Source organism: Centropristis striata, chromosome 5 (assembly GCF_030273125.1).
Source record: "Centropristis striata isolate RG_2023a ecotype Rhode Island chromosome 5, C.striata_1.0, whole genome shotgun sequence".
NCBI classification, from domain to species: domain Eukaryota; kingdom Metazoa; phylum Chordata; class Actinopteri; order Perciformes; family Serranidae; genus Centropristis; species Centropristis striata.
This window is the reverse complement of record NC_081521.1, coordinates 30,213,933-30,236,281: the sequence shown is the minus strand read 5'-3', so window position 1 is coordinate 30,236,281 and position 22,349 is coordinate 30,213,933. Positions and strand designations below refer to the sequence as shown.

At 37.8% G+C, this 22,349-nt stretch overlaps 1 protein-coding gene across 3 annotated transcripts in view; it reads left to right on the top strand.

The window, feature by feature from the left end:
- Positions 1–1,542: 1,542 nt before the first annotated feature.
- kcng1 (potassium voltage-gated channel, subfamily G, member 1) overlaps positions 1,543–22,349 on the top strand; it is a 30,455-nt gene continuing 9,648 nt past the window's right edge. Inside the window, exons 1-2 of one of the 3 annotated variants that reach the window (XM_059334236.1) lie at positions 1,543–1,634; positions 22,060–22,232. The gene's annotated coding sequence lies outside the window, so the exon portion shown is untranslated. Of the gene's footprint in view, positions 1,635–20,915; positions 21,039–22,059; positions 22,233–22,349 lie in introns of those variants that run through there. The other 2 variants (XM_059334237.1, XM_059334238.1) reach the window with 2 other exon arrangements.

Below are 22,349 nucleotides of genomic sequence, written 5' to 3'. Positions count from 1 at the left end.
AATTTCATTTGTTCCTTGCCAGATTGTCGATTGTCTTCTCAGAAGCCTCTGTCAGACCCCTTTTGTTAATGTTTGATCCACATGCCTGGCTTTGACTATTTTCTTTTACTCTTTCGATCAGAAGTTAATGAGAACTTTTACCTATCCTGGTCGTTTCTGACTCTTACTCTGAGCTGAAACCTGTTTTTTTACTGAGCCGTTAGAGCTTGGTAATTTAGTGATGTTTGCCATGTGGCCACATAGGGAGGTTAGTGAAGGAAATGAATACGCTAATCTAAGGAATACAAATGAATGAAAAAAAAAACTCATACAAGATTCATCTGGCTAGTTTGACTTCCACATCTTTTAGGATAAACTAGTGATGTGTCGGTCGCGAACTTTAAGGGAATGATGGGAGCCGGCTCACATCCGTCAGTGAGCCGTTCTTCTTCTTCTTCTTCTTCTTCTTCTTCTTCTTCTTGTTCTCTCTCTCTTTTTTTTAAACTTTTGTCGTTAGGAAAAGTCGCGCTCATGCTGTGCGAACTAGTCATGTGAGGATTGACATGGGTCATATTATATATCTATGGATCATACCATCCAGCAGGGAGGGGCAGGGTGGCAGCGCTGAGACCAGGAGGAGGGAGGAGGAGGGGGAGACACGCAGAGAGGAGAGAGAGGAGCGAAGGCGAGAGAGGAGTGTGGTGCAATGATAAGTGAAAGTCGAAAAAGAAGTAGCATTTGGATGCATTTTGACACTTGTGACAACATGAAAGCACAGTGAAGGATTTGTAAAATGAAGCTCTCCTATTGAGGAGGGTCCACTAATAACTTACACAGGCATTTGAGAACTGTACATCCAACAGTTCAGTTGGCAGAAAAAAAGGCAGGCTAGTATGCTGCTTCTTCCACTACTCCACCTGTTGCTCCTGCTACTGCTGCTGCTGCTACTCCCCATGCATCAGGTACACACACACAGCGTGTGTGTTTAAATAAAAAAAATGTCAATAGCTGTCCTTTTTTAATATCTATGCTTAGGTTTTTATAGGCATTTTCTATCTGCTTTGTGTAGCAGAGTGGTTCTTCAAGCAAGTTACAAGGGATTTTACAACCGTAAATTCAATTGGCAACAGCAATTTATTGAAATTTAAGTGATATATGTGTTCAAAACACAAACATTTGGCTGAATTATAAAAGGTATAAGTGGTTAAATGAAGAGCCACTTGGGAGCCGGCTATTCTTGGTGAGCTGAGCCAAATGATCCGGCTAAAAGGAGCTGAAATTCCCATCAGTAGGAGAAACTGTATCTTTTCAGTTCATTTTTAAGATTTCCAACTGGCATTAAAGACAGTTGCAGACAAAAATCCCTCTGAATAGACCCCCAACCAATCAGAGCAACGAAACCTGACCACCAACCAATCAGAGGAATGAAACCTTGTGCTGAGTGACAGTTGGGGCGGTGCTTGTGCTTGGTCAATAGTAAACATGGCGGCCGAGTGACGAACTTTCTCAAATTACAGCTAAACAGTCAACAGTCTAAAAATAAAGGGAGACCAGCATCTTTCATCTTTTTAAAGTTATTTCTGTTAATGGAAACTTTCTGTGAGACTGGAGGTTGGAGCTTCCTCCACAACTCACACCTGACTGACTTAATATTGGTAAGTGGAATTAATTTCATTTTATTGGTTAAAGTGTCCTCGTTGTAACTTTTTATTTTATGTTGCAAGCATACTGAAAGTGTCATAAAAGATCTGGTTTCTTGTTGTTAATTAGGGTAGCATCGTTTTAGTACATCAATATCAATTCAAATATAGTCCCAGACATCTTTTTAGATGAGTGTTGCTTCAGTGTCAGTCATGATTGAAAATCAAGACATTTATTCAACATTAAACATAACGAGTGCTTTCAATTTGGTTTCAGTGTCAGACATCAAGCTTTATTTATTTAACTTTTATAGCAATTATTGAGGGCAAGCCCTAATTTTCAATAATGTTTAGGGTACAATTATAACAAATCATAAAAACACAATGAAGTTAAGTAGCAAACAAAAGTACAGGTACAATTGTGGTAAGTTTTAATGTTTTTTGTAAAATGTTCCAAGTGTGTGCAGCAGAAAAACACTTCTTACTGACGATATATCACTGTTGACTCAATCATTTTCTATCTGGTTAACCACTGCGTTATCTCTTGTTTGTTTACAATTCAGTAAAAGCAGTATAATTTTGATAGTGCAAAGGCATTTGCTCACAATATGTCTTATCTCGTATCGTAAAGTGTTTTTGGTGGAAATGACATCTATATCTATGTCTTCATTTCCTCTCACATTTCAAGAGCACTCAGCTGCAGGGATGTCTCAGGAGATTCAAAGTGACATCAGTGGTTTCAAATCAAACCATTTACCAACTACTTTCTCCCAGTCTGCAGAACAGTAATGGTTCTTATCTTATCTGTCTTTGCCTCATACATAAAACTACAAAACTTCTGCACCACACATACAGACATACTTCAAGAGAAAACGCCAAATGAATTGCAGACAATCAATTACTGCCATACTTTAAAATTGTTTTGGGGGTTTTCAGTTATCTCCAGACAAAACCATGTTAAATGTTAATCATGTTAGATATAAAAGCATTTAACCGTATTGGTGGTGCGGCTCTAGGGATGACAATGTCGATCAGTTGATTGGTCCATCACACGGATGAAGCCTACTGACTTTGATTATCCCCTGACATTTCCTCTAGCGCCAACATGAGGTTGATATTTGTGGTTTTTAATTGTGATGTCTAGACAATTATTGTGTGCATTGTCTAATTTGGTGCAGACATTCATGTCCTCTTACCAGAAACACCACCAAGCAGTGGTGAGGTTGGTGAGCTACCATGCAATGTCAGTGATCGCTCCAAACTGCGGCTATTTCAAAATGCTGACACATGAAATGTTGGGGACAGTTTAACTTGCAGCGGCAAATTGCTGCCAGAGAATAACTACAGCCAATCAGTAAACAGTCCTGTGACTCCTGTGACATATTGAGCTTTGTTGGGAAGAATTTGTTCCCGCCTGAGACACATGAACACACGGCATGCTGACATTAGCATTAAGCTAAGTACACAGAGCCTGTGAAGCTTTAAGGGTGTGTTCTTAATTACAATCAGATCCTCTACACTTCAATGAGAGTACTTTTTGTTGGATGAAATAGAGAGTTCTATTTCAACATGATTTAAAAACAAGTTAAAGCATTTGTTCAGATAGCGCGGGGCTCAATAACCCTCTGGATGTACAAACGGGTAAAATGTCATCAACTATAATTTAAAAAAAGCAATTGACTGACCTCAAAATTGGTTTTGATAAGTGAAACTGAAACAAACTTTCAGTGTAGGTATCATTTTAGTTTTCAAACTTATATTTTGGCTTTCTTATCATCATGAATACAACTGCCCATATTGACTTTTGAGAAGTTTGCAAAAAAACAGGGATCCATCTGGCCAGTTGAGAAAAGATGCCAAAGACCTCCTGTTCCTTCATCTCACTTATACATTTAGTCCAACACCTACTTTACATCCAGCAGAGACATGAATCTCAGTCCACATGGTGTGAGTAACCTTGTACATGAAGAAATGACACATTTTAATGACGGTCAGAAGTTCTGCTCAGTTTGAGCATTAAATATCTTTTCACAGTATTCAGTTGAACGTAGATGCAAAGGATAAGCAAATTGTCACACTTTGTTGTGTTTACGAGTCATTTAGAAATCAAATTTAGATCTTAAGGATTTTCATATTTTAGAGATATTTCCAAAAGGTTATCATTCACTTAACAGTTATGAAAATGATCAGAATGATAATATATTAACATCATCTATCATAGGTGCTTCTTCCCATATTTCCATATTAACAGCATGAGCTAAAGAACTTTTGTGATGTGAATGCTGATGTGGAAAGCATATTAAAATGAACAAATCTTTGTGTGAATTCATTACCAACCATTCAACCTCAAAAAAGAACATTGTTATACCAGTTATACATTGCTGATGATAGCTATTATCACAAAACACACTTGAGAAACAAAGGAGCCCATTAAATGGCACACAGCAGAGCAGACAGAAGAAGGCCTGCACAGATTGCACAGAGAGGGGAGCTGTTATTTTGCACAGCTATAATCAAAGCCATAGTGATCAACAGACCTGCTGAGTTATAAACTGACATCTCCTTAACAGTTGACAGCAGACGTTGACTTCTCACACTTAAAGTAGTCTTTCCAGACTACAGAGAGGCGGAACAGAAGGAAAGAAAGTGAGAAAAATACATTTTGGCAGATTTATGTGTACTCTCTTTAATCACTCTGTGTTTCTGTGAAGCCTAATCACAAAACAAAGCTCCAAATACTGCTGAAAAACAAGAGGAAAGCAGGAACCAGCTTCCCTGAATTAATGAACCCTGACTAATTGGGTATTCTGTTAATCTAAGCCCTTTGACAAACAGGCCATATCCAGCGTTCAGCCTAAAGGGAACGGTTAATCCTCACTATTGACCTGAGTATAATTAGATATCAGATATCAGATGAGGTGCATATTTGAAGAAAATAGCTGCAAGATTTGCATTTAGTCTATTAAATATTACCAAAAATGATGTGATAGCAATGATAAATACTGAAACTGTCATAAAGGGCTGCTTCTAGAAACACAATATCCCTGTTGTTGTCAGATGGCAAAAGCAATATCATCTCTTTTTTTCATAGATATAGATAAACTGTACATGCATCACATACCATTACATGCCACATACACTCTCAACTCCGTCACATAGCAACAAAGCGGTATCCATAGAAACCGAATTAAAGTTAAAACAAAGGTTATTTATATCGTATGTCTTCGGCAAAAATAATTATTTAAATGGGAATAGATAATTCTGCAAAGCCTTGTGTTTGCATTTGAACTATTTGAGGAGCCGCCTCGTGACGTTCTGTTTTAATTATAAGATCATCGTATTAAAAGGATTTCCATCTAAAGTCTATTCCAGTCCTTACTTATACAGTTTGTGTTCTAGACACACGTGCTTCTGTAACACATTGCCATACAAGAGTTAAGTTCATGCTTTACCTTGAAAAAGGCAGTTGACGAAATAATTGAGTAGCTGTCCTGGAGCTTTTGGTTGTACCACACACATGTGAAGACCAAGTTTGAAAACAACATTGACATATTTTAACCTTTTAAGTTGATTTGACAAACTTGTAAGCAAGCAGCTCCTTAAAGTATTTACCCATCCAGCAGTATGCATCTGGTCACCTGGCAAAAGTATGTCCAATAACATTCATTATGACACTAATTTAAGTCACTCTAACTGCATGATGGTATAAAAAGAATAATAATACAGGAAAAGTCTGCGTTTACTTTAGAAATGTTTATCAAAGTTGGGGTGCACATTGTTTTTTGTGTTACTGGGCAGATATTCCATAATAATCTTTCAGCATATTGTAATTCTGTAGTGGTCTCACAGAAAACTACTCTTCTGCACTTCTTCTTGTCTGTTTCTGGCGAGCTGCAGCTCATTCAAGGCTGAACTATTATATTAGAGAGATGTATATATATATATATATATATATATATATATATATATATATACATACATGTAATGTCAGCACTTATGTTTCTTGTATGAGGATTTGGAAGTATTTATCACTGTAATTTCCCAGCTTGGGGTAAATAAAGTATATCTATCTATCTATCTATCTATCAGAATTGATACAATGTGCACAAACCTTGCATTGCTAATGAATAATAGGTTAGAAAAAACAACATTTCCCATTTGAACATGATGTTTGGTCTCCAGTCTTTTATCTGAATACAGAAAGAAAGATAATTTTGTTAGTTAAAGAGATAAAGATCCAAGTACAGATAATGAAGTCTCTGTGCACCTAAACTGCCTACTTGAGATCTAACATTTTATCAAAACCACTAAAACCATAATCTATCCCTGGGTGCTTTATTTGCCTTAACCTAACCAAGAATGGTAGGCAGGATAACCTCGAACTCACATCCACACCTCAGTACGACGCTGGTGCAGGGCAAAAAAAATGTAGCGCTTTGTTATCACCCAAAATAACGTTGCCTTTGAATATTTTCCAGGCAGCACTTACATTTGCCACCACAATGTAATTTGAGAAAATAATTAAGTATTATTATATTAACATAATGTTTTGTATGGGATTGACCTGCTATAAAGACTTGGAAAAATTAAATTCACAATAATGAAGTAGATTGGCATGGGGCTGCACTCTGAACCTGACTGTTGCAACTGTTCACACAAGCACATTAATCTCAGGTGCCTGAATAAATTAAATCCCTTTAAACCTATGATCTTCAGCTCTGATCCTCGGGATTCGGCATACAGCTGTTTTCTATCCGACTCCATAATTATATCCACCTTGCATCCTGGGTGTCAAATGATCCGTGATTAGATGGCTCGGATAAAGGTCAGCGGGGCTCAGAGCCCTGGAAACCACTGCTTTAATACAGTCACAAATTGGGTTGGCCCTGCATGGATCATGCAAATGAAAAGCCATATTTGCATAATTACAGCAAAGAAAAGCCTCGTATTTCAATCCCGGGTCATTCTGACAACGTCTTTTGTTCAGAAAATATAGAGCTCCATATGCTGTCTTTGAACTTCTTAGCTATTTCTACAAATACACTTTTTCTGCCGTCCCAGTCACTGACCTCCACACCACAGTGACCCATCATGCCATTTTCAAGAGGATGTACAGTAACTACTCATTTTCACAAGTCGCCCAGTGATTAGATGAAGGCGTTTCCACGGGGATGAGTCCTGCGGGTCTCTGCGAAGCCAAAGGTCATCAGCTGCTCACTGTCAGAAGGATGAGAGTCTTTAAAGCAGGCTGCCCAGTTGGAATTCTCACTTTCTTGCGTAAAGCGGTTTATTCGTGGAAAAACATTTATTTTTTTGAAGAATAGTGAATGGCAGGGTTCCCACACACCCTGGAACACCTAGAAAAAGTCGACCAATTTCCAGTCCTGGTAAACATCTGGAAAATGAGAGAAAAAAAGAATGTCTTTGAAAATCACGTGTTGAGAGTGAAGATTGTCAGTAGGCAAAATTGATAATAGCAGATACCTTTACTGGCTCTGGTTTTTTACTTTGCCTATTTTATATTTTTTTGAAAAAAGTAAGAGAAAAGAGAAAGCTGAAATGACAGTTGCCCATCATTGTAACTTGGTTACACTAGTACATTGAAGTGCTGTACATCTGCAGGTGCGGTTGCATTATTCTATGATCAATTTTCCATAATTCCTAAGCATGTAAGAGATGGTTTCTTAGATACGTAAAAGCCGCAGACTGCAGGTCTTTCAAATCAGACTTTCACAGAGAGGAACATATTAGTGTAAAGCATGATCGCAGACTGTCCTACCAGCTCGATCATCACTAAAAAATGTCCTGGAAAAATTATTTCTGGAAAAGAGTGGGAACCCAGAAATAAAATAGGCCAACATTTGACTGGCAGATAAAGGTCCAAGACGTTAACTGACATTATTATTTCATTGTTTACATAATAATAATGATAATTATAATAATAATAATAATAATCATAATAATAAAGCAAAAGGAAAAGAAGGGATGTGCAAAGTTATAAATGTAGTCAAGATAAACTGTATATACTGTTGGAAGTTATTATGTTTGATTAATCTTTTTCTGGCTATGATATCATACTTGAACTCTTGTGTGACCTATGTTGTAATGTTTAATGCACCGACCTTCTCTGTCCAAAAATGGCCTAGGAATAGTTTATCTTATCTAGAGGATTGAATTACTGTAATACAGTTATACAGAATTACTGTTACACAGTCTTCAGGCTGAGAGCAGGAGATACTGTGATGATGAAGCAGAAAATAAGTAATAGAGGGAAAAGGACTCATCCAGTGGACAAAATAAAAACCAACAAAAATGGCTAATCGGCAAACTTGCAAAGAAAAAGCTTAAGTGAGTGTTTCCCCAGTATCAGAGGCCCTGATTATATTAAAACCATAATTGTACTGCGACTAACAGTCACTAAGTGTTATCTGATGTAGTGTAATAGTATCCGATCCACATTACCTAATTTTCTTAATTGATCCGGACGCACCAAGACCTTAAACCGCTAAATTTGCAGCAAAATCAATTAGTTCCACTTTGACAAAGTTTGACACACACAACTTAGCATTATTTACCTTTGTGGAAAAAACTGTCTTGACATGGCTGATCTGGGAGGAAAACAGGAGAGTCTAAAACAAAGGAAACTATCATAGATTATTTAACCTCATCTTTTGAAGTAAATACTGTTCCTAACTAAACATTAGTTTGCAGACAGTTATTAGACAGAAGTTGATCGCCATTGTATGTTTCTGCAGATCACAGATATTTTGACCTGTGTAGGGGTTTTTCCTGGTGGTGAAGCAATATAATGTTAAAGCCACATAGGTCATCATCAAGCATGTGTTTGCTTCCCGATAGTGGACATTTTGTCCAGAAGTGGTGTTTTGTGTCCCGTTGTAGGAAGCTATGTCTAAAATGATGGTCTAACCCAGTGGTTTTCAAAGTGGGGGCCGCGGCCCCCTGGGGGGCCGCCAGGGGGCACTAGGGGGGCCTCAGAAAATTGGAGGGAAGATGAGAAAAAAAAAAAATATATTTTTTATTTTTTTATTTTATTTTTTTAATAACCATTTGTCCTGAACCGTACAATACGTAAACTGCCGTAATCGTCGGATTCTCAAGTTCAGCTGCAAATTCGGCATGACGACGTCATAATCTGTGTAGACAGTTGTTATCGAATTATTGAATGGTAAATAAAAGTAAGAAAATACATTCTAAAAGTTGATGTTTATTTGGATATTTTGTAGCATTGTCGGTGGGTTTGGGGGTCCCCGGCCAGAAGCTAATGCTATTTGGGGGGCCTTGGCAAGGAAAAGTTTGGGAACCCCTGGTCTAACCCATTTATTTTTACCTTATCTTAACCAAAGTGTCTTGAAACTGTTTAAAACAGTGATTGTCACATGTTGACCCTGTGTTGTGTTTGTCACATGTTTGCAGTGTATTGAAAAAAGCTATCATCACATGTCAGTATGATAATGGCTTGCAGCAGTTCATAAACATTCATATTAAATTATAAAAATGATTTATTTTAAGAATTTGAGCGATTCAAAGCATCTCTAGTGTGCAATGCCAACATTTATTCTGGTGACTGGGTTGGAGAAGTTCCAAGAGCTGTTGCGACTGAGCTAATGGTTAGTTTGCCAGCTACAGCAGTTCATTATTGGCCCTTTCAGTATGAGTCACTGTCACCAGGTGTGGCAAAAGCACCAAAGTGTTAAAATACAGCCATGTTGGCCACAAAGGGAATATTTTAACTATGAAGGAACAGCACCAACAACTAACACATATAATCTTACACACACTTCTTCTGGGAAGAAGGTTAGTTACAGACAGTCTTTGTGTCAGCATATGAGAAATGGGCAGTGCTGTACTGAGGGTAACTCTGGGTGAGAAAATGTACATATGAAGTGAAAAAAGTGGTACTGATGTTAAAAATAATCTCCTAGTTCTGTTGAAGACCATGTTCATTTTGTCCCCATACACACATTGGAGCAAATAAATCCAAAAACAAAGTTAAAAGAATTGAGGCACACATCTCATAAAGAAGCTGACGTTTCAAAGTTTCAATGATGATTGAAGATAAAATTAAACATATTAGCATCCCTCGCTGAACAAGGACACTAATAGATCTCTTCAATGGCAGATATTTTGACATATCAAAGCATAAAAAGCTCAGGTATGTCAACATGGAAATATCTAATATGTCTAATAATTAATTTTCATTCAAAGAATTGTAACATTATAACCTACTGTGTAAAGCTGACTCACCAGTCGCCAATTAAACATTAAAGCACATACATTTTGACATGTCAAAGCAGGAAAAGCACAGTGGTAATTAATAACATTAATGCTGGCAGGACTTCATTGCGGTGATTCAGTTCCAGGGTTTGGTACTGCGCAGACTGGCTCACCGGAGAGGCCTCGAGGGACACTTAATGGAACAGAGCCATTGTTAATGTAATAGTTCCACCTGTGTGCTTTCCCTGCTAGGATAAGTTAAAATGTCTGCTGTAAAAAATTGTTCCAGTTTTGATATTTTGAATTTTAAGCGACCAGAGCTGAGGGCTTTGATTGTGCAGAAACCAGAATTACAGTTTTACCAGCTGTCTCACAGACAAGACATGCACATTATGATCTATTTAAAATTTTTATTCATATTTTCTCTGACAAAGCTCCATAATTAAAAACATTCACTCATGATAAAACCAAAATATAAGAATTGTCGGGAAACAATATAGACCATAGATGCAGATCTGAAATGTCAGTCTGTTTATCAGCCGGCTAATGGCATTGTGTGTTTTAACAGCAATCTGAGTGCTAAGATTAGCCTGCTTAGGGAATTAGGAGTGAAGTCGTGCAGGTCAGGATGAATATACAGTCTCTAGAGAGGAAGCAGGGAGGGAAGGAGACCTTTTGTCCATGGAAACAACACAACTAATAACATAGAAATCATTCTGCTGCAGCATCATCTTGACAAAACCGAATGCTAGGCTAAGACCTTGTGCTATTTTTGGTATCAAGCCATGTGAACTCCCGACATATGAATATGTGATACTGAAGCAGCAGATATGTAGATATGATATCACCATGCCAACTGTTTTTTTTTTGCTTTGTTTTACGTGAAGCGGTGATATAATTACATTCTGTCATCAACAGCTGTAACGCTCCAAGACATTTATACATGTTCTCATCGAGTCATGTTGGCCAAAGGGCTTTACAAGAATACTGAATGCTGAACAATATGTTTAAATAGTGAGTTAGTTAGAGGAAGGGATTATAGTATAATTACAGTTTGTCTCAGTTAATTAAACTCTGAAACACTAATTATTTCCTTATTCATGCTTTTGTTCTGTTCTTGCTGAATGTTAAGTGCTTTGGCAGTTGCTGCACAGGATTCTTTTTTTATTCTGTCAACTCACAGCTTTCTGCTGCGATACACGGATATGCTCGGCTTGTCTGCTAGTGACAGGAAAAATATTTTGAAAGCGTAACTTCATACCAGTGTGAAAAGCCTTGTTTCACAACCTGACTTTACTTCAGAGTGAGGAGAGCCTTTCACTCACTGGAGGTCGCGGAGTTCATGTTCAGTAGTTTAAACTTTAACACTTACAAACATTTTTTACTTATCAAAAATTCCTTGTTTTAATGCTTGATTCAAGGTGAATACGTTCAAATTTATTGAGCTGAAGTAACCGTTTAATTTGTGAATCTAAAATCTACAAGGGGGGCAGTACAAGTCCTCCACATTTGATGTGGTCTGTGCAGCTCCCAAAACCATGCAGATAAAGAAAAATTAACATGTTTTTCATATGAATGTTAGTTTCACCTTGGGTCAAGGTTTTCTAATGTTGTGAGAAGAAAAGACACGGATCAAAACTCAATATTAAAAAATGTGTATTGAACAATAGGAAAAACCAAAGTAGGGAGTTGGATTTAATATGTGAGCCTCACTAATAATGAGGTGCTTTAACAGGAGGGAAATTTTCATCACACTATTTCTGACAACTTCCTCTGTTCACACATACAGCTCTCTTTTTCACAACCTGTAATTTCCCGTCCTTACAGTGGAAGTTGCAAACAAGTGTTTGAACTTAGTTTGAACTTAGACTGGACTGGGGTAAAAATAATGTTTCATATTACATTACATTACATGTCAGCTGACGCTTTTGTCCAAAGCAACTTACAATAAGTGCATTCAACCTGATGTTACTAGCCTTAGACCATAGGAGCGATAAGCTATGTATGACACAGAAGATGGCAAATAATAGGCCAGAAAACAATAAAGCTATCATCTGCAGGAAGAGCATGTTCTCTGCTGTCCCTGTGTCCGTCTGAATGACAGCAAAAATCTCCTTCTGTTTTGCAGAAACACTCTTAGGAGTCTTTCAAGTACAATAGGACCATTAAATCACACGTTTAGCTCAGAATGGCAGGGGTAAATGGACACTTTTAAACACATTGAAAAGTGATATTGTGTAATAGCAATTTCCTCTGAAAACGTTTTGCTTTTTTAATTTGTGTTTTTACAGTTACGAAGCAGCGTGTTGTTAAAATACTTCAAAATCAGGTTGCATACCAAAGGCATTGCAAATAGTGTTTTTCTCTCTTGATATACACCTTGTGCTTATCAACCGCTTACTTCCTTTTGTAGCTTGACTTTTGAGTTGTGACTGAAATGTCCTGACCCCTGCATTGATTTCCTTTTTGAAGACTCAATCAAAGAATCTCATAGAGAGGAATCCGGCAAACTTCCTCTCTTCACCTTCAGAGGTCTGTTTACCTGGCTCACAAAACATTCCAGCGTTAGTGAGAGGAGACGAAGGTGTGCTGAGTCATACTGTCAAAGTAAAAGGCAGGGGCACTGCTTTTAACTGTGGGAGTTTTCTGTACTATTAGGGTATTCTTCTAAATTCTTTGCAAAAATCGATCGCCAGATATCCTCTTTCATGGTCGGTGTGTAATGAAAATAAAGATGCCGAACTCTGTAATCCAAGAATAGGCTTCTCATCTGCCAGTTCTCCCCACAGAACATGTTATGTTCTGGTGACGGATAGAGCAAGAGATAGTGTAAAATTACAGCAGAAATTGAAATTGTGACTTGAATGCATCATTCATCCATATTCCATTAGACATGTGTCATGAGTGAAGATGAAATGAGACAGAGTTGTTTTTTAGTTATTTTTGGTACAGGACTAAATGTGGTAATGCAGAACAGTCTGGGTAAAAGTTGCGAAAGTCCTGTAATGACCAGATATGTGACCAGATATATCAAGTTGTTTTAGTTAGTTACAGCATTGGAAATTATATTAAGGTGACTCTAATCAATATATTTTCAAATAAGAAGTAGAGGTGGGGGAAAAATGTATACAGCATGGTATCGCTAAATTTTGTCTGGCAATATTACATCGATTCATGGCCGCCAAGTATCGATATCTTCGATCTTTAACTGAAAGGATCCTAAAAATGTGTCTACAGTTGTTCTGAACATTAACTTAAACACTTAAATACTACTCCACTCTGCTCTACCTGCTCAGCATCAAACAGCATTCTGACTTATTTAGGAGTCATTTACATTTATCAGGAGTTGAGCTTGGAGACCAAAATCAGAATGAATATAGAGAGCAAACAAAATGACGTTTTTTGTAGGCCAACCCGGAAGTTGTTATCGCCATGGGGTCTATACAGAATTGCATTGGATTTTGGGTCATCGCAGATAATAAGCTCTGTGTCAAACACACGTTGCTGATGCTTATGTGTTTTCTTCAGCAGGACAATTTTCACAAATGAACACCACTTTTGTGATGTTCGAGGCGTTAATGCAGCCGAAAGTCCCATGACTGGAAAGTCACTACCGACGATTAGACGATCTTCAACCAGCTAACCAGTGTTTTTGACAAGCTTTCTTTACCTAATCTACAATTTAGAATAGTTTGCAAGAGCACAGAAAAACACAACTAGAGGCTGTAAGCCGTAGTAGTTTTTGTGCTGCAATGTATCAAACCTTTAATAAGATAAATCATTTGAATGACTTAACGAGAAACCATATGGTTGGAGAGATTTGAGACGGAGATTATGGCAGACTCATCACTCTGCAATGTGATTAAACACTCTTTCTTTTTGAGATGTTCTCGGGTACCCCAGTTTCCACTCTGATCTTTCTATTAAAAAGCTATAAAATTGGAGGCCCCAGTAGATCTGTCAAAATGCTGATAAATGTGAAATATGGGTGGTGAAATAACTGGATACTATGTAGAAGGAGCTTTTTTTTATACTTTGATAACTGGGATTTTATCAGAGGAATATGAAATCCTGCAGTAACTACAGTGTGATTGTAAGTGGGGGGTTGGGATGCCATGCTTTTGGACATTACGGTTCTGTGCTTCTTAGTATAACACACAGCATTACTACTGATCAGCTCACTTGAAAGCCTGCACTCAAATCATGGTATTTCTACCATGGTTCTCTTCAGCCAATGTGATTTTGCTGCTTTTAACCCTTTTGAGCCTACTGTGTGCTCACTGGAGTCTTTATAATGCTGCTTAATAAGCCATTACTTCAAGAGAAAAATGTTCAAAATGAGCTCATATTTTAGGAACTATCCGTACTAACTGGCTCACCCGACAGATGGACCACTTTACCTGCCAAAAAAGGGTTTGAAATAGATCCCTTGGCTACTTTTATAAAATGGGATTTTTAGAGCATCCAGGTGGATGACTTAGTATCTGATGATAGACAAGGGTGAAAATGTGTTATCACACAAATAATCAACGCTTTTTAAATGTTGTGTCCCTGATGTTTAATTTCAGGAATATTTCATTTGGACCTTAAATCAACTCTGAAACAGATTGGACACAGCTTTGTAACCAACATACAGCTGTTCAATGTAGAAAAATTCAGTGTTTTTTTCACATGTGATTAGCATGAAGAGTGTGTTGTTTGAATCACTGTGACCTGACAGCTGTCAGAAATAGGCTGAGGTCATAGACATCTCCCACACGTTTCCACACTGCCATACATTGTGTTCTGACTCTTTTGCTCCGTGATAGCAGGTCTCACTATACTGTACACTCACTGTCCTTCTGTTTGATTCCAGCACATATGGGGTTATCTTTATCTTGCATGCACATTCAAATAAGTTACAATATTGACACTTGCAATGCCAGATCAACTCAACTGTGTTTGCAAGGTAAAGTTCAGATTAGCACTAATCTCAGTCAAACAGACACAGCTGTGCCTCTTTGGCACCTAAACCTCATTTTGCTTTTGTACAGATGGTTCAAGTCATGCATCAGTTTCTGAGCTATTTTCCAGAATCTTGCATTGCTCCATTAGCAGACATTATAATGTATAATTTGCAATACATTAAATGGAAAACATCTATACTGTAAATCACCTTACACCAGCAGGTCCAAGAAACATTTTTTTCCTCTGAACCCCCAGATAAGTTATTTTCCAGTAATTCACTATAAAAGCAAATATTTATTAGAACTTTGTTTTTTCTGCTTTTTTAAACACCCCTTAATCATCTTACAACCCAACAGATGTATTTTGAGATCTTTTAGAGGGGCTGCAAAGTATGTTCGGAACCTCTGAACCAAACTACTTAAATGCAGTGTATAACTTTGGCTGCTATGGGCTTCTTAATCAAAACAAAAAGTAGCATGGGACTATGGGAGTTGTTGTCTTCATTGTTAAGCAATCACCATTGCAGATGAAAATCCATCTTATTCAGGCAGAAATAATGTTCATGGAATGTTACATTTATTCATATTATGTAATTTAATTTCATTCTGGTGACACTGTTGCAAGTTAATGTTAGCTAAATTTAATTTGCTATCTTAGCATTAGATAAGTCGACTACCCGTATGGCTACTGTAGCTAATTAAAAATAACAGATTTAGTTTGGAAATTAGTTTGGGATTATGTGAGTGTGTGTATGTATATATATATATATATATTTTTTTTTTTTTTTTTTTTTTTGAGTTTTTTTTGAGTTTTTATAAAAATATATATTACTGCTGAATTTGAATGCAATACTTTTGCTTGCAGAGGAGAATTTTTATAAAATTGTATTGTTACTTTTAAGAACAATAGCATCTCCACCCATTCCACTTCTGAAAATAGCACATGATACAAGCAAAGCCACTGTGCTCCTGCTCGTTTGTAATCACTGCTGCAGGTTGCACATTACCTTGCTGCTGTTGTATCAACCTTTGTGCTGCTCCTGGCAGAGTAACATGCTTTTTCCTGTTACAACAGGTCAGCTAATGAGAAAATTAGATGATCAATCTCTTTTTTTCCTCCTACACTCGTACAGTCTCTTAATTAATCAGAGCCAGGATAGGGCATGCTGAACGTCATTCTGAGAACCCCAAGCAGTCGTTCCTAGAATATGTTGCCGTTTGATCTTGAACTTAAGTAAAACCAAGGTGATAATAAGAGTAATTGTTATTAACTACAATGACTTTGTATACCTTTTTATGTAGATGCCTTTTTTTAAATTAATGTCATTGGAATTGCTGCGCAACCAGCATCAACTATGTAGTGAACAAGCGCTGCTAATAACAAAGAATGAAAGCCAGCTACCAGCTGAGGGAACAACAGCTGTTGAACCCATGCAATTATCTGAGTGAGTGAGCTTGCCTGTCGGTTTGTATGGAACTCGAGAACTTGTCCATTTTTATTCAAAGAATGCCTCCCACAACAGTGTCTTCCCCTCTTTCTCTCTTCATGGCTGAGGCAAACATTGATGGCTAAACTTAATGGCTTTTATTCCCCTGAAATGTCCTACAAAATGGTAATTTAAAATAACAGTGGTTGAACAGAGAGATATTTAAGGAATTTTAAATGATTATCTTTGTAAATGAGAACCACAAGCTTTTATTAAGTTATTTTTTAAATTCTTGAAAATCTATGAAGGAGATGTATGTATTATTGGTTCCAAGTCTATTGCTGCAAAGATGAGCGTATGAGTCTTCCAGATCAATAAAATATGACATCACTCAGCACACTAAGTGAAATAGTGACTCTGGAGCCACAGCTTTATCATGCCTCTAAAGACCTCAGGGGCCAGGCCACTTCACAAACTCTAAAGACATAAGCGATCACTCTCAGGCTTCTGTCTTGACTGTCAGTGAAAAACTCACCGGGTTATTTTAACCTCTGAGTGCTTCTAAATTCAACCGCAGTTTTTACCCAAGAATCATCCGCATTGGAGGTGGACTGGTGATTAGATGTCTGTGGGAAACTAATAGAAAGTAAAGATGACTGTACAGTAGCACAATGTCCAGCACTGTTAATGCACTGCTGCCAGGAAGTGTGTTAGGAATTAAAGTGGAAAGCTAATTGAGAAAGTTGGCTGCCACAGAGTGTTTCATAAGAATGACTTTGCAAAATTCAAATGACTTGAGTTAAAAGACTAGCTCAACAAATTTAGAACAAAAGCTTATTGTCCATTTTGCTGAGATTCTGAGAAGATTGATACAATTTCACTTAATGTTGACTGCAAGAACGTGAATAAGTGTATTGTCAAATGTTCAACTAAAATATAAAAAATATGCAGCTTAGTTGTCGAGGAATATGTGGCTACAATACACCTTTAACCATAGTACATAAGGAAAACCACAGTGGCATAATTATTGAGCCCTGAGGAACACCATACATCCTAAAAATTAAACTGCGCTTTCTGTATGAGGTTCCTTGAGGCTCCACGTTAATTAAATTTCATCGTAGGGTTTTTGTGTTGGCTCTGTGCGGACATCAACAGGCTTCCAAGCAAGCAAATTTTCCCAAGCTGGAGGATCAATTAACAAATCTCTTAACCCATATTTGGTAACTTCAGTGGACATCCAAAATGGGGTCCCCCCGATCTCCGTGAGGTCATAGAGCCACATGGATTTCTCTCAGCTAATCAGCGAAGATCAGGCTATGTCAGAGGTAGTGACACTATGGCATCTGACCAATCAGTATAATAATAATAATAATAATAATGATAACTCAATTGACCTTGATTTACAACATAAAAATTAAACATTTTTGAAAAATGTCGCAATAATTAAAGTCTTGTAATATCATCCAATAACACTAGGGTTGAAATTTTCAGTTTCAAAGTATTTCAATGACTGTCCTATAAAGGGCTACAACTACTGCCATGCCTGTGCAAACGCGTCTGTTCGGATTGAGCTGGTTGCTTGGCATCAGTGTTGCTGTTTGCAGCTTTCCTGAGAACCGCTCGTAACAGCCGACACTGTGCTTCCATGGGGCGCTGGGCTATGCACTTGCCATGACATAGATGCATCACTTACACATCATATACGCATCATTCGCTGACATCTACCTAACCAGGTTATTTACAGGGACAGTGTTCATTTCAAAAGTTACGTTTCTGATGCTTAAAAGGTTTGAGTTTGCCACAATGTAACTGTTCTCTCTTCTTTCATCTGTTTTTAAATGTAATTTACTGTAGCCAGTGATGGATTTAGAATTTTGCTCAGTAGTGTAATAGTTAATAGAGGCCCTCTCTTAAAACACACAGTGCTTTCATAATGCGTTACGAATAAAAATGTCCTGTATATTTTGAGAGCTCACACTCAACACCACTTTCTCGTGCCATCAGCACAGACCGACAGACAGAGACGCATTCCATTTTAGTTAAATGAAACAGTGGAAAGACAGCAATTCACCACTGAGAAAACTGTCAGAGAGGGATACAAAAAATTTAAAGTTGTTCAGTAATTAGCAATCAACAATCAGCTGGTAAACACCTGTAGGTGTAATCACAACTTCACAAAACACTCAGTACTTTTTTCTTAAAATTAAATTTCTCATTTTTGGTTGATTTTCTATTCCAGGTAGTATTTCCACCGGATTTGTAGGAAACAAATCAGAACAAACTGTGATTTTTAGTTTTGAATTGCAAATAAATTGTTACTGATATGACTTCTGATTATATTTAGACCCCCTTGTGTGAGCCATGCAGTCTAAATGAAGCTCAGCTAACACACATAAACTGTCCCACTCAACTGTCAAGCCATAATTAGCATACATATATTAAGACTTAGTCATGAACAACAGCGAGTCATATTTAATCTAAAATTTAAAAATGAAGAATCTTGCCACCCAAATCTGTGATGTGAAATTGAGCATAATATTTTTTGCTCTGTGAATGACAATGTTGCTCTGGTTCTAGTTAGTCCATCACTTCAGATTTTTTGGATTGAAATATCTCAACAACTATTGGATAGATTGACATGGAATTACATAGACATAAATGGTCTCCAAAGAATGAACCCTTTTGTCTTTGATGATACCCTGACTATTCTTCCCGCGCCATCGATGACTGTGCAAAAGTTAATATGGTTGAATGTGGGGTCACAGAAGGGGGATGGTTATGTATTTTGGATTTTTGCTGAAAGGAAGACAGTACATATCAGCAGGGGAGGTTGTTTCAACTTTTTATCATCCCCATTACTCACGCCCAAGTCCAGTAGCAGCACCTGGGCCTGGCTCACTCATTCAGTGGCATTTGGTGAATTGTCTCCACAACTATAAGGTGTATTATTTAGACATTTATATCCCCCACAGGATGAACAATTGGTATAATTTTGGTTCTGTTGCATCTCTTAACTGCAGTACTTTGATTTACGACCAAATACAAGGTCTGTACTGAATACTTTAAAGCTTAGAAGCTTCAATCATTATTTAAAATATTAATATCACTGTGAGTGTAATTTAGAGCATGTCAGCAGCCTGTTGTTAGCATTTATTTTAAAGTACCTTTGTACCTCTAGCATGACTGTGGAGTCCTACTTGCATTCTTTTTTTAATTCAGATGAAGGATGTCTGGAACATAGCTGTGCTTGTTAGTTTTGATATCATGGGACATGATCACATATCATGCAGTACTCTGGCGATGTGCTGTGTACACTCAGTCAGACAATATCGACATGCAGCCTGGTGGATGCAACAGTGCATGCAGATGATAATCATTTAACTTTGTTTTTGACAATGAAGACATGCCTTACATCACTCAGAATAAAATCAGCGTTTAAGAACTCTGCACCACACGGATTCCCTCTCTCAGATTCCTTTCTCTCTTTATTCCTCAGAGATGTTGTGATTGTTGCACTCTCGTTCTTGGTCTGTATCATTAGCTGCAATTGCCTTTGGTCACCCAGCTAGAAAACAGCTCCGCTCTGGAGACATAATGGTTCACATGAATTACATGCTCCCTTTCCTTTACAATATATCACTTTGTAAAAACACATACTCAGTGCTCGGTCTGCAGCTCGGAAGTAATAATCATTTTTTTAAACACTGTAGTCATACAGGGAAAGGCCGGGGGCCTGAAATTGAACCTGCACCAAAGAATGATACACATGTTTTTTCGTTTCTTCTTTTACTTCACCATAATAGGTCATAAGAGCCCTGAAGTGCAAATAATCCACTGATATTGACTTGTGTTGTGTGTTTTCTTCGGCAGTTTCTGTTCAGTTCAAGACAGGTAGATCAATAAAGGGAAAATAGACCGTAACACACATGTTGTAATGCACAGTGGTCAGAATGCAGACATGCCACACATACTGAAAAGTACATTTTCTAAGGCACACATATCGTATTTATTTTATATTTTCTTTAAGTGCTTATGACATTATGACTATCTACTTCTCTGAACGTAAACACTGTTATCCATCACATTATCTTAAGACAAGACGTCACTTCAATAGCCTTCGGGAAGCATAAGAAAAAACATAAAGGCAGCATTTGCTCTGGTGGTGATAAACCTTCTCTGTATGAGCCATCCCATCCTCCTTATCATACCTCATGATAGCATTTCCCACCACTTGTCTAAAATTGGACACCCTGGTGAGTCTGAGCCAGCCTACAGCGGCCCTCCCTTCCTCCTCTCCTCCCTCATTCCCTCCCTCTCCCTCAGCCGGGTAACCCACCGGACAAATATAAACCTTTTGTTAGAATCTCTAATCAAAAGAAAGAGATTATTCTCATTTAAAGGTGGAAGGGAAGCACAGGCTCTCTAGATGGACGTTGCCATGGATTTCTCTCAAAAGCTTTTGGTATAACGGCACACCCACTTCTGATGTCAGCGCTCAAGGAACGGGGGGAGGAAGAGGTTGAGAGAGAGAGCAAGGGAGAGGGAGAGGAAGAGGGAAAGACGAGGGCAAATGGAAGTGAAGGAGGGAATAAGGGAGGGAGGAAGGGGAGAGGAGGGGAGGCAGCCTGTTGCTCATGAGCATCAAATAAGCTCCTCGTACTCCACAAGCCTTTGTGCCTGTGCATAGATGGAGCATAGTTGAACGAGGCAGCAGCAGAAGCTGAAAACATATTTCATATTTTTCTTCATGTGCAATCATCTCTGCATTTTCAGCAAACTAACAGCAGCTGAGGAACTGATGCTAGAGCGCAGTAAGTATATTAATTTACATTTTATAATATTCGAATATTCAAGCTCTGCGTTTGGTCTACATCAAGGCACACTTTCTTAGCTGTAAGTCACACTTTGAGAGTTTCTCGCATGCAACATAACATGTGCTTTCACAGAGAAAAGTTGAAAATGATGAGTCTGACTGGTATTTTTGCAGCTGATTTCTAGCTTGATATTAGGATCATTGCTTTGATAAAGCATTTGCCTTGTGAATTTTATTGTTAATCTCAGTCCATAGTTTTGCACTTTACAAAAAGAAAGAAGATCTTTGCAAGTATGCATACATACATAGATCTCTAAAAAAAAAACAGGCAGAGTTTTATTGTTTAATGCCTTTATAGAGTATAATTGTTGAAAGAGTTCACTTTTGATTAAAGGTGATATTATTTCATTGTGGCTCTTCCGACACATCTATAACATGTCTTTAACAGATGACAGTGATTTGCATTCTGGATTCCCTTCACTACTCCATGGTAACAAGGCTGCAGCTACATTATAGCATGTTATGATCTGTCAACATTTACTGATACCTCATCAGAGACAAGGTTCACTGCTACTGAAAGACATTTTCTCTGGCATGCTCTATATGTGTTTGGATAGGCATTTGAAATTGCAACCACTTTAAATGTAAAACAAAACAAATTGATGCAAGAGAAACTTTTGAATTGAGAGCCACTTTAAGTCCTCGAACAGGGAATCATAGCTGATGGTATGATTCACTGAATGCATAAGAAATTATTTTCAGTATGGCACATGATCTCACTTCAAAGATTATGTTAGATAATGCCACATAATGTGATTATGAGTCCACAACGCAAAAGCCTCTCTCAGACTTTGGATCAGTGATATATGATATGTAATGGATCATCCTCTCTCCCTCCTCCAGGTAATTATGACTGTAATGAGATGTACTAATGACTTTTTTCCCGTTCTAACAGCTAATAGTCTGATTCTCCCCTGCAAAGAATGGCCCCAAAACTAATTAGGATCTGCTATTCCCAGGTGTCTTTATGTGTAAGGTATCTGAGATACATATCCTCAAGTGTCATCAAGTGGATCGAAGAGTCTTGGTCCCAGCAGCAACATTATTTCCCAGGAGCACCAGTGGATACACAGAGATCTTCAGTCAAGGCTCAGACTCAACACAAATCGAGTGATGGATGTGCTTTGAAACTGTGAGTAGGATGAAGTTCTTTTCTCTCTTTCTGCAAACCCAGGAAGCTTCATATTTGGTCCGTGTTTTCTTGAGATTGCTTCTCTCAGATCCTGTCTGAACTAAATGATTTTTACCC